The sequence below is a fragment of the Hyperoodon ampullatus genome (genome assembly GCF_949752795.1).
Source record: "Hyperoodon ampullatus genome assembly, chromosome: 17".
NCBI classification, from domain to species: domain Eukaryota; kingdom Metazoa; phylum Chordata; class Mammalia; order Artiodactyla; family Ziphiidae; genus Hyperoodon; species Hyperoodon ampullatus.
This window is the reverse complement of record NC_136930.1, coordinates 40,804,251-40,817,845: the sequence shown is the minus strand read 5'-3', so window position 1 is coordinate 40,817,845 and position 13,595 is coordinate 40,804,251. Positions and strand designations below refer to the sequence as shown.

The 13,595-nt window shown below is 43.2% G+C and overlaps 1 pseudogene across 1 annotated transcript; it reads right to left on the bottom strand.

Annotated features, from left to right (window-relative positions):
• Positions 1 to 6,185: 6,185 nt before the first annotated feature.
• LOC307065341 (ADP-ribosylation factor-like protein 2-binding protein) lies at positions 6,186 to 6,911 on the bottom strand (annotated as a pseudogene). Its single transcript has one exon. The product of its transcript is annotated as an ADP-ribosylation factor-like protein 2-binding protein (transcript).
• Between the last annotated feature and the right edge of the window lie 6,684 nt (positions 6,912 to 13,595).

Below are 13,595 nucleotides of genomic sequence, written 5' to 3'. Positions count from 1 at the left end.
ATCAAAAAATTCCCAGGCTTCCTTCAATGTCATGCGGATAGTTGTAGCCAATGAGATGTGAATGAAGCCTTCCATATTCCACTGGATGAGGCTTCCAGGAAAGCTATGGGTTTCCTAATAAAAATGGACAGACTCAGCTGGCATGGGCTCTTTGCTCTCTCCTTTCCCTCCTTTTCCTGCCAGACATGGAGACATGATGCCCAGAGAGGCTACAGACACTTTGTGACCCCTTGCTGAGGATGGCAGAACAGAGATGTAGAAGGAGCCTGGTCCTTGAGCAGCTACATTGGAGCTGGGCACCTGCTACTCAATTTCCTTGTTACATGAGAGAAATAAATCCCTCACTGAATCTACTGTTTAGCTCCTGAAACAGGTAACTGAGCACACTTGGGCCCCATGACTCTGACTTCATGTAGACAACTCCAGTGGGAACACCTGTGCCACATGCATCAGCCCCATTCCCATGACTGATGGGGGTCGTGGTTCTGGAGACCTGGGGAAGTGGTACGGTGTGGAAGGGAAAACCCCCTGAACTTGGGTGAATCCAAATGGAACCCATTTGCCATCTCCCTAGAGCCAGGACATTGATAGACTTTCCCCTTCCATTACAGAAGAACAGGTTCACTTAAAAAGAAAAAGTAGGGGCTTCCCTGGTGACGCAGTGGTTGAGAATCCACCTGCCGATGCAGGAGACACGGGTTCGTGCCCCGGTCCGGGAAGATCCCACATGCCACGGAGTGGCTGGGCCCGTGAGCCATGGCCGCTGGGCCTGCGCCTCCGGGGCCTGTGCTCCACAACGGGAGAGGCCACAACAGTGAGAGGCCCGCGTACCACAAAAAAAAAAAAAAAAAAAAAAAAGAAAAAGTAAAATCCTCTCCTCCAGTCTAGCCCTCTCTCATTTTATGAGGGAAGAGAATGAAGTTTAGGGGCAGGAAGTGACTTGCCCAGGATCCCACAGGTGGCTAATGGGGATTGGAAGGTAGATCTCTCCCACACCCATCCTTTTCCCACCAACAGAGTGGTTCCAGTGCTAAGTTCCTTTATAGTTTGTTTTGTTTTCTACTAAGGCGATTAGCTGAATATCTGGTGTGCCAAATTAGTGAAATTTGAGGGCTTTTGAATGAAAGTAAACAAGGATTAAGTACATCGAATAATTTACAAGAGATCCAGATGGTAATTAAAAGGATTAATCACGGTATTTCTAAATGACAAATAGTTCTCTTAATTATTAATTGCCAAATTAAATGCAACAGCCTCATATGTTCTCATATTGTTCTGATTTATTCATCATCAATGTACTTAAGAGAAGTGGAGAACATAAATTAACCTTATGTAAATTTCTATATTCATGAGCAGATGCAACAAGACAGGTGCCACTAGTGCAAAAGGGCTATAGCTGACATAGAACTCCAGTTTGGGGCAATGTTGATCCCATGTGACTCTCTGCCGCTAAGAAATGGAGTCGTGATCTGGAAAGCTAGAGCTGAAGATACAGTGCTTTCCCATAGAGTACAGATTATGGACAATTGGTTGGGAAAACAACCATGAAACCTTTGAGACTAGCCCTTGGTAGGTCTTCAATATCTGAGCGTTTTATAGGGAACTCCCTGAGGGAGTGCCTTTGGATTTTGGTAGAGTACCCTCTGGTGGCCAAATATTTTCCTGCAGGTTTTTCGACAGGAAAACTAGAACAAAACTGTATGATGAGAGTAATTTTGGAACCACCATTTTTGTGGTGATTCTGTACCTCTTTTAGGAAAGCATTCCACTGCTTCAGATATTTTATGTTCAACAAAATTTTGCTAAGTCTCAACCTGGATTGCCTTTGATGCTGTTTCAATTCTCTACTTGGTTTTTCTTCAGTTGAAGAATGTAGTGATGCTTCTCCAAGCCCCTGAAATGCACACTTTCAAATTCTGCATTTAAAGACCAATTTAGTGGACCAACTGGAAGGAAGGAAACACCTTCTCCTACCTGCAGTCAGTGTAAAAGGAAAACTTGCTACCATTCCTGTGGTCAAGTTTTATTTTCTGGATTAATTTAATCTAAAAATTATTTTCAATGTATGTGAGAGTACTTGGAAAACTGTAAAGTTCTGCACATATGTAAGTCTTATCTGCATCTCTGTCATCTGTCTCAAGAGGCTAGGAAACAGGACTTCCCTGGTGGCCCAGTGGTTAAGAATCCGCCTGCCAGTGCAGGGGACATGGGTTCGAACCCTGGTCTGGTAAGATCCCACATGCCGCGGAGCAACTAAGCCCGTGCGCCACAACTACTGAGCCTGCGCTCTAGAGCCCGTGAGCCACAACTACTGAAGCCCATGTGCCACAACTACTGAAGTCCGCACGCCTAGAGCCCGTGCTCTGCAACAAAGAGAAGCCACTGTAATGAGAAATCCATGCACCACCACAAAGAGTAGCACCCGCTCGCCACAACTAGAGAAAGCCTGCGCACAGCAACAAAGACCCAACGCAGCCAAAAATAAATAAATAAATAAACAAACAAATAGATAAAGAGACTAAGAAACAGTCACCGAGCTCAATTGTAAAGGCAGAGAATCCTCAGCCAGAAGGTTGGAAGATCATTTTTTCATTCCCTCCTCAAACATTTATTAAGCACCTGCAGTTAGCAAACACAAAGAAGTTCTTAAGGAGCAGATAGTCTAGTGAGGAGAGAAAAACATCAGCAAATATTTACTGTGAATGAGTGCTTTTATAAGACAAATTCCCTTTACATTAACCATAACACAAAACCACTTTTAACCCATAGAATTTGGACACACTGTCTAAAGACCTACACCACCTGGTAACAATTATACATATATATCACATAAAGGAAAAAGAACTCACACCTGTTAATCATGGAATAATTCATTGGTTCAGATCATACCTTAAAATTTCCTTCCATTCTGCCATTTTCTGAAATAACAAAAAAGAATACTGACATATCAAAAGCTGAAAGAAAGAAGGAAGGAAAGAAAGAAAAGGGGAAAGTTTCCGTGGCAATCTCAGTGTCTGGCACACGGTAGAGACTCAACAAATATTTGAGAAATGAACAAATATATTAATAACAAGATGGGGGAAGGGACTGTTTTGAGTGGCTTCAGTAGCTGGTGGCTACAGAAGGAGACTGGGCCACATCTGTGACCAGGAGCCCTTTGGAGGAAATGTTTTGCTTCTTGTCTCTCAGGGTGATGGATGAAAAGAGTGACCAGTGGTCTTTGGACAGGGGCTCCTCTGCTGAGCCAGGGACAAAGTTCACACGCTCTATACACAAACTCACACATCTGTCTTTTCCCACTGATCTCATATGATAAGGTCACAGTTTGCCTGGCTGGGTACAAGGTGCAGCTGAGAACCAATGGCTCCTTCTGGGGTGAGGGTGTAGCTCCTGTGTTGCTCTTTCCCTGCTAATTTACACAGACCAGGTCCATAGTCCCTTATTCAAAACCCCTGGGTCTGCCTCTGTTTTGGCCTTCAGCTGCTGTGGGTTTTAGAAAAGTAAAGCAGTGCACATGTTATATATAATTTAAAGCCCTCAGCACAGTCTGGGGAAATACCCCTTGACCTAACACATTAATATTTGTGCAGAAAAATATGACCATTCATACTCAGCAGGATCGATAAAAAATGTACAGATCCTTGGGCTTCCCTGGTGGTGCAGTGGTTGGGAGTCCGCCTGCCGATGCAGGGGGACACGGGTTCGTGCCCTGGTCCGGGAAGATCCCACATGCCGCAGAGCGGCTGGGCCCGTGAGCCATGGCCGCTGAGCCTGTGCGTCCGGAGCCTGTGCTCTGCAGCGGAAGAGGCCACAACAGTGAGAGGCCCATGTACAGCAAAAAAAAAAAAAAAAAAAAAAAATGTACAGAGCCTCATTCATGTCAGGTCAGGTTTTGCCAGCAAATAGATTTTGATGACGAAAAAAAAGAAAAGAAAAATTTTCAGAGTTTTTTGCATTGCAGAAATGTGAATAAGGTTGTGGGCCTGTGTTCGGTCTTTCTAAAAGTGCCACCTTCCAAAGGTTCATTATTCATTTTACTGCAAAAGCACATACATGTAGTGCTTCAAGCTCTTCACGGTAATTTCACGTTCTGACATGTTTATTCCATATGCCCGTCCTCACCACACAGCCTAACACCTAATAGGTGCTTAGCGAGTTTTTGTTAACTAAACAAACAACAGTCTTGCAAGATAAAAGTTATGATAACAGTATTTTACGGCTGATAAAACCAAGCCCCAGGAGGTTGAGAGGCTGGGCCTAGGGTGACTGGCGTCTTGAACCCTTTGTGCTTTGTCCTCACATCCCTGCTGGTTTGCACACAATGGGCCTGACGGGTTGTAAATACACCCAGGTTTTAAAAGGAAGAAAAGCTGGGTCTGAAGCCGAGGTCCTCGGCAGGGGGCGATTCTGTCTCCACTCCTGGGGGCTGGGTGGGGGAGGATTTAGCAATGTCTGGAGGTGTTTTTGGTTGTCACAACTTGCCAGAAGTGCTACTGGCATCTGGTGGGTAGAGGTGAGGGATGCTGCTAAACAGCCTAAAACACGTAGGACAGCCCCAGTCCTGAAAGTTAATAGTGCTGAGGTTGAGAAACCTAAAGTTTCTAAAGTTTCTAAAGGTATCACCCAATCAAGCTTAATTCAGAAAAAGCCCTAATCAAACCTCTTGAATTAGGAGAGCATCCGATTCCTGTTGGTGTCAAAGCCTCGCCATTACTTTGTGCAAACCCCTTACCTGCCCTGAGGTACCAGGCAGGAACTTGCCCACCCCTTCTTTCTTTTTTTTTGTTTTGTTTTTGTAAAACACCTCAAATTTTACTAATGGTACGAAAGTATTTAATAAGCACCACGTTGGTACAGAAAAACACATAGCCTATAGCGCATCCTTTAAAACCAGAATAGCCAAGTGAAAAGTCAGTAGAGATTCTTATTTTTACTTGAAAAATAAAAATAAAAACAACCACCACAAAAAAACTAAGGTGCACATTGGGAATTGAACTACTATGGTTTTTCTTTCGAGGGATGTGACATCCATGTTTTCTGGTCAGTAATGTTCTATCAAACATTGTACTAAACCAAACCAATCCAAGCAGACAGATGACCAGTGAAGCTGTTTGCTGTCTCCTACTTGTACTGAGCTAGACCAGCAGAACACTATCTTGGTGGGATTATTTTGACAGCGAGAAGGAAGTGAAGAGCCCCTATCCCAACAGAAAACCTAAGGAGCTGATTTACAGAGAAAGGGTTTTAAGCAAACCTGCACAAACACGAGCATGCTCTAAGAAAGGAATACCTTTTAGACTACTTCCAGCATATATTCATTGTTGCCCAGTACAATAGGAATACCAACATAGAAAGCATTTTTGCTTTCATAGCACTAACAGCTAAAAAGCACACAGCATATAATACTTTGATCTTGAAGTGGGTAATCACAGAAGTTCCAAGATTATATCTACTAGGTTAGCCTGAGTATTCATCTATAAAAATATTTTTTCAAAAACATGTAAATGAGTTATAGAAACAATGGGACTACGTCAGGACCAGCAGAAGACAGTGATACAAGGACTACACATATAAGACTAGAAATTGATTTTCTTTTTTAAAAAATAAGATTATTTATTTATTTTTGGCTGCGTTGGTTCTTTGTTGCAGTGCACAGGGCTTACTGCGGTGGCTTCTCTTGTTGCGGAGCATGGGCTCTAGGTGTGCAGGCTCAGTAGTTGTGGCGCACAGGCTTAGTTGCTCTGCAGCATGTGGGATTTTTCTGGACCAGGGCTCGAACCCGTGTCCCCTGCATTGACAGGTGGATTCTTAACCACTGCGCCACCAGGGAAGCCCAGACATTGATTTTCACATGTAGCTTTTAGGTAAAGGACATCTCTCTAAGTTGATTTCTACAGCCAAGACTAGCTGTGATAGTAGCATTTTCAGAAATCTTGAGATGGGCAGCTAGCTTGAGTTAAACTCTAGATAAACACTCCCAGTCAAAAACCCCATAGAGGCTGCAGGACTGAAACTCTGACCCATATAAGCTGTGAGTGCACAGAAAGCCTGGTGGGACATGGAAGGCCCGCTGGGCAAGAGGGCTGGTGATGGTGGGTTCTCCCAATATGGACACGCTAACATGTATGCTGGGGAAGGGCCCCCCGGGTGGAATGCTGGGCTTGGGCTTGCTGCAGGAGCCAGACTCAGAAGCCCCTGAGAGAGGTGTCTACTCTGGGAGGAGTACTAGGGTTACTGAAGACAAGAACGTGTCCCTGGAAGGTCAGGTAATCTTCTTCTGACCCATCAATACTTAACATTAACGAAGGGTGCAGAACAGTCAGTCTTTCCGAGATGTATTCTTCTGACGTCATTAGCCAAAGCCTCTCCCAGTCTATTCGGCTGGTGATGTCCAGAAAGATCCCAATACCTGGAGGTGGGACTTGGGGCCGCATATTGTTCTGGGAACCTGGCAATGAAGATGATTTGCACAATGAAGTAACCACTAAACCGCAGCTTAAGTCCAGTCCTCGGCCTTCTTTTTCTGCTCGAGAGTCCAGGAACATTTCCTTAAAAGCCAGAAAATCCGTAAACGTGAGCAGCATGTCGAAGATGTCACCGGCCACTTCATCTTTATGGTGCTGTAAAGTTGTAGTGAAAGCCGCCATGTTAAATCCAGGAATCCGCTCCAACAGCTCCTCTATATACTTTTCTACCAAAGAAATACATTTGTTAAAAATAGGCGTGTAGGTGAGCTTATTCTCTTCCGTGTCTTCAAACTCCTGGTAGTAAATACTTGTCTATGAAATTCCTCTGTAATAAACGGAACTCATCATCCATGATAATGTCCTCTAAATATCCAACCATAGCATCAAATTCTGCATCAGAGGCGGAAGAGAAAGCGCGAAGCTCTCTTCCTCTAGGGCGTCCATCGCCGCCGCCACTGTCTCATCCACCGGGCGCGGGCGAGCTGCCCGAGCTGCCCGCGGGCCTTGTACTCCGCCCGCGGCCCGGGCCCGGGCGCAGCCTCAGCTTCGCTCCGCAGAGACCCAAGCGGCACCAGGGAGGCCTCGCCGCCGAGGCCACAGCTGGCTCACGGCCCAGCCAGGTAGCGCCTGCGCGCGAGGCCTGGGCCTCAGGCTCCCCGGCTGCGGCCACGCGCCGGCCTCCAAGCCCGGCCTGGCCTCACTAAGCTCGCCGCTGCCGCCGGCCACCCCTGCTTTCTTACACGCTACAAACCAACTGAACGAATTCCTGACCTGGGAACGAGATATTTTGAGGTCCCAGCCCGAGGGCCGGCTGTGCTACTGGCCCAAGAAGGAAAGTGAACCAACAGACTTTTCTCTTCTATGCTTAAAGTAATTCAAAACCCAAAGTAACAAAACGAATGGCTTTATAATCAGAGTGATGAGTTTATATTTCTTGTTTCTTCATCACTTTGTTTTAGGAAGCCGGGAAAGAAAACCCTTTGCCCTTGGTAACTAACTTTTGAATCACCAGCAGAGGGCAGGCATTGCTCACCTAAAGGAAACCCGGAGTTGCCCGCCTGCGTTCAAGTACAGACTGAAATGCCAGTATCCGCAGGAACCCGCTGATGGATCAACTCCATCTCCTGGTCGTTTTCTTGATCCCTGTCACAAGAGTCACGATTAAAGTCGTCTCACGCAGTTATAATTCTGTATCAGGAAAGATTTGATTTCTTCTCCTTTTGGGAGACAACTACGTTGAGGTGATGTGAAAAATCTTTCTTGAAAAAAAAGTATTATTTTTCCTAATTAAAAATAAAGCATAAGCATTGAGGAAAATTAGAAAAAAATATAAAAGCACGAAGGGAAGGAATTTTCACCTCCCAGAAATGATCCCTGTTGGTTTGCTTTTTGGAGCTTTTTCTTCTAATCTCTTTTCTATGAACACTTCTGAAATGTATTTGCAACAGTAACACGAGGGGTCCTAGACACATTGATAAATGTTTAAACATGCCGTGCTTTCTTGCCTCTGTGCCTTTGCTCACCCAGCTGAACTGGAGACGCCTTTACTAATCTCTGAAAATCCAAATCCAGGATAGTTTTTAAAGTCAAGCTCTAATGTCTTGCTTGATTCTCCCCAGCTGGAATCGATCTGTTTTCTCTGTATTTTTTGTGTCACTCTGTTTATGACTCTCATGGCAATTACCGTCTTTTGCCTTGTATCGTGATTTGTATGTACAGTTGAATCTTCCTACTAGGTAGGTCTAAATCTTTTGAATGTGGGAATATCAACTTCATCTTTCTACCCTCCATAGCAGAACATAGGGTTATCACATAGTAAATATTCATAAATATTTTTTAAAAGGAGGAAGAAAGGAAGGAAAGATGGAAGGTTGTGGTAATTTGTGACAGCAGCCCAAGGAAACAAATGCATCATGTTTGGAATTCTTAGTGACAACAGGCCCCCCAGGAGTGAAGGCAAGTTCTATGGATATTTGGATGGAAGTCAGAATTCCAAGGAGATATAAGGAGTTCTTGGTGAGAATCAGACAGAAGTGGGTTTTTAATGGGTTCAAAGGTAGGTTTCAGTTATTTCTTTGCCAAAATTTTAGCACAGGCACTCCGACTTTTCCCTTCATTTGTTTTATTTTATTTCCCCCCCTTCATTTATTTTTGAAGGCATTTGTCCTGACTGAAGGTCTTTGAAAAACATGGCCAAAGTGAACCATCTGATTTCTTCTGTGTCATCAACGGAGTATTTCTAAATGCATGTAATGATATTGGCATCTTCTTATCTCCTAAGTAGTTTCTGTTGTATCATGATATATTTGAAAGGATGATGTGAAAAGCTAAAATATGGTAACCACCTAGCTCAAACTCTTAGAAGGGAAGTATGGATTTTCATGTACTGCAGCCATTCATTTATCTGTTTTCATCCTAATTAAGGTTCTTATGGATTCTGAGGATTAAATTATAACTGGAAAATATTGCCAAAGTAGGGGAATGGAGTTTCCTCTCTGAAATAAGCCCAATTGTTTCCCCTCACCCCCACGACTCAGGTAACTGAGATTTTATGGTCCAAGATAGGTAGATCAATTCTTAGAATAAAACGACTTGCTGGGAGGTATAGGTGAGACTGCTTGGTATATATCATCATCTCTCCCCATGGTAGGAAACATACGTCAGCAGACATCTAGATGACTTTCCTTGGGTTCCCATGGTGACCTTCACATGACTCCAAAATGGCAGGAATAATGATGAAGATGATGGTGACAAGGATTACAATGTGTCATCACTGGAACAAAAACAATAGCAAACACTATTCCAGAAAGGATTTTAACCTAGCAGTGTCTGGCACATAGTATCCACTCAATGAAAGTGCTGGATGAAAGGAAAACATGAATGAACGAATTAGAGGAATTGAATCCCTTATAACAGTGCCCTTTATTGCTTTGCGACTGAGTTTATTTCTGTAATTTCCTATCTCTATGTCTGGGAGTGAGGGAGGCTCAGTAGATACTGACAATACATGGCCAGAGCTGTTAATTTTGAGCAGTAATGAGTTTTGGTTTTTCTATATCATCTCCTGTCTTTTCAGGGTCACTGGCTCTTGAGCATATTAGGGCTGGGATTTGATACTAGACAAAGATTTCTGGGCTGCTGTGATGCATTGTCTACAAAACCAAAGGCAAGGGACTTCCCTGGTGGTGCCGTGGTTAAGAATCGACCTGGGGACTTCCCTCGTGGCGCAGTGGATAGGAGTCCACCTGCCAATGCAGGGGACATGGGTTCGATCCCTGGTCCGGGAAGATCCCACATGCCACGGAGCAGCTTAAGTCCGTGCGCCACAGCTACTGAGCCTGCGCTCTAGAGCTGCCAGCCACAACTACTGAGCCTGCGCTCTAGAGCCTGTGAGCCACGACTACTGAGCCCGCATGAAAAAAAAAAAAAAAAAAAAAAGAATCGACCTGCAAATGCAGGGGACACGGGTTTGAGCCCTCGTTTGGGAAGATCCCACATGCTGCAGAGCAACTAAACCCGCGAGCCACAGCTACTGAAGCCCGCATGCCTAGAGCCCGTGCTCCACAACAAGAGAAGCCACCACAATGAGAAGCCCGTGCACTGCAACGAAGAGTAGCCCCCGCTTGCCGCAACTAGAGGAAGCCTGTGCACAGCAATGAAGACCCAACACAGCCAAAACAAACAAACAAACAAACAAACAAAAAACACCCAAAGGCAACTACATTGAACGTTACCAACGCCCATGACATTTCTGCTTTCAGTTTCTGGTAAGTCACTGGATTGAGTTTCTATTGGCTAAAAATAATATTGCCATTTGAGTATTTCTTGACCTTAGGATCAATCCTAATTGATTTATTCAACAAATATTTTTTGAATACCTACTATGGGCCAGGTGCTTTTAAGGCATTGAAGATTTTTTAGTGAACAAAATGCCTCCATGGAGCTGAAATTCCAGTAGGGAAAGAGTAATAAGAAATAAAAGTGTAAAACAATGTCAGGTGTTGGTCATACTATGAATCAGAACAGCAGAATAAGAGGATGGAGAATGTTGGGGAGTCAGGGATCTCTATTTTATTTTATTTTTTAAATTGAAGTAGGGTTGATTTTCAATGTTGTGTTAGTTTCTGGTGTACAGCAAAGTGATTCAGTTATACACATATGTATTCTTTTTCATACTCTTTTCCATTATGGTTTATTATAAGATGTTGAATATAGTTCCCCGTGCTATACAGTATGACCTTGTATTTATCTGTTTTATACATAGTAGTTTATATCTGCTAATTCCAAACTCCTAATTTATCTCTCCCCCATCCCCTTTCTCCTTTGGTAGCTGTAAGTTTGTTTTCTATGTCTGTGCAGGGGTCTCTATTTTAGACAATGTGGCCAGCGAAGGCTTCTCTGAAGAGGTAACACTTCAGCAGAGACTTGAAGTGAGAGTGTGAATTGTGGGAAAATCTTTGGGAGGAACATTCAGGCAGAGGGAATGGCATGTGAGAAGACTCTGAGCTAGGAATGAACTCGAGGTGTTTGAGGAGCGGTGTGGCTAGAGTGAAATGAATAGGTCTGAGAGGTTAAGGAGATGAGGTTGCAGCATACGTGGGGGCCTATAGAGCGTAGGAAGGAGTTTAGATTTTATTCTGAGTGTGATTGGGAGCCACTGGAGGGTTTTGAGAAGTGGCATGACATGATCTGGCTTATATTTTGAAAAATAAAAATCCCTCAGGCTGCTGTGACTGTAACAGAGAAGATTTGAAGCATGGAGCTTAGCCAGGTGGCCACTGCAGCAGTTCAGGGAAGAAATCAAGGTGCTCAGACCAGGGTGGTGCAATGTGGTCTGTTTCTGGGCACGTTCTAAAGGTAGAGGCAGTGGGACTTGCTAACGAATGAAGTGTGGGATGTGAAGCCATGAGAGAGATGTCAAGGAAGATTTCTAGGGTGTGGGTGGGTGTACACTTTACAGTTACGGGGGAGACAGGGAGAGACACATTTTGAGGAACAAAGTCAAGATCTGTTTTAGCTATGTTAAATTGGAGATGCCTATTAGACTTCTGAATATCATGTTCTCCTGATAAGAGAGTTATAGATATGTGTGTGGGTGTGTGCATATGTGTAAAATAATATGAAGAAATGGGATGGAGTTAAAAGAGCACTGGACACGATGTCCAGAAGCCTGGACCCAGCTGTAGGAAAAAGAAAAAAAAAGCTATGTGACAGTAAGCATGTAACTTAATTAACTTCTTGGGTCTTATTTTATCTTTAAAATGAAAAAGTTCATTAAGATGATCTCTTTCTACTGTTTTCAAATCCACTATTATTGTTCTAATTTTAGGCCTTTATCGTCTCTTTCCTAGACTATTGCAATATTTCCTTACTGGTTTCCTTGCCTGTAACTAACCTTCTCTCCTACCTCTAATTCATCTTCCATTTTGCCATCAGTTACCTTTTAAAAATATCAATCTGATAATGTTATTCCACTCCTATATCCTATATCAGTCAGGATAGCCTGAAGTTTTGTTGCGGTAATAAATAATCTCCAAATCGAAGTGGCTGACACAACAAAGGTTTATTTTTTACTCCTGCTGCAAGTCCACTGTCGTTTATTGTAATCACTCAGGAACTGAGGCTGACAGAAAATCCAGTATCTTAAGATTGCTGGTCACTGGCTGGAGGTAAAAGAGAAGGTGGCAAAGCACGCACTGGCTCTTAAACGTCCATGCATAGGTGACCCCCGTCACTTCTATTCACCTGTCATTGGCCAAAACAAGTCATATGATCATGTCTAACTTCAGGTGGGCGGGGAAATTCTATCCCATCATGTACCTGCTTAAAACTTTGACTGGTCCCACACTGCTTTTGTTTATTTATTTTCTTAGAAGTATAGTTGATTTACAATGTTGTGTTAATTTCTGTTGTATAGCAAAGGGACTCAGTTATACATACATACATATATATATATATATATATATATATATATATATATGTATATATATATATATTCTTTTCCATTATGGTTTATCACAGGATATTGAATATAGTTCCATGTGCTACACAGTAGGTTCTTGTTGTTTACCCGTTCTGTATATACTAGTTTGCATCTGCTAATCCCAAACTCCTAATCTTTACCTCCCCCCCGACCCCCACCCTTGGCAACCACAAGTCTGTTCTCTATGTCTGTGAGTCCACATTGCTTTTAGACTAAAGTCCAAATCCCTTTGCAGAGTATGCGAGGTCCTTTGTGATTTGGGCGCAGTCTACGTTTTCAACATCAACTCCTCCCACTCTCTACTTTTCACCCAATGCTGTGATCCAGTTCCACTGAATTACTCTCATTTCTAGAACATTCTATGTACTTTCTTACCTCTGTGCCTTTGTACATGTTGTTAAGTGTGCCTGGCAGACAACTACTCATCCTTCAAGGCCTTGTTTTCCCTTCCTTTATGAAGCTGTCCCAGAACTCCCTAAATAGTCACTCCTTCCTCTTTGACCCCACTCTAATTTGTAAATATCTCCATTATAGCATACTTTTCAACACATCACAGGGTAGGAAGTTATTTATTTCTATATCTGTCTCTTCTCTAGTCTAGAACTCCCTTAGGGCAGGACCAATGTCTTACTCACATTTATGTGGCCATGCCAAGCACAGAACCTGGTGCAGCTTAAGAAATATTTGTCGAATGAATGCATAAATGTTCTTTTCCACAATCCCGGAATATTAATCATATACCCTCTACTCTCTGGTTCATGTACTTTAAGGGATTTCTGCCATCTTATTTCTTTCCCACTATGTCATTTTATATTTCCCACTTTCTAATAAAAGACTGACTCTTTCACTTAAAAACCCAAGAAGTCTGTTAGTCATACCCCATGAATTCCCTAAGTAGCTCTGATTGAACTCTCACTTGTGATTCCCGACTAATTTCAATCACATTTAATGCCAGTATTTATTGCACTCTTTATATGCCAGACACAGTGCTTGGTACTGGGGGACATGAAGACAAATGATAGTGTCTGTGCTCTTAGAATCTTGCACCAAAATACTCTATTTCACCCACACCTTCGGGTGTACAGTGAAATCTGATTAGATGCCTTCTTAGAGGAGGCTAGCTAAAGTTCCTATTCCCATTTTTT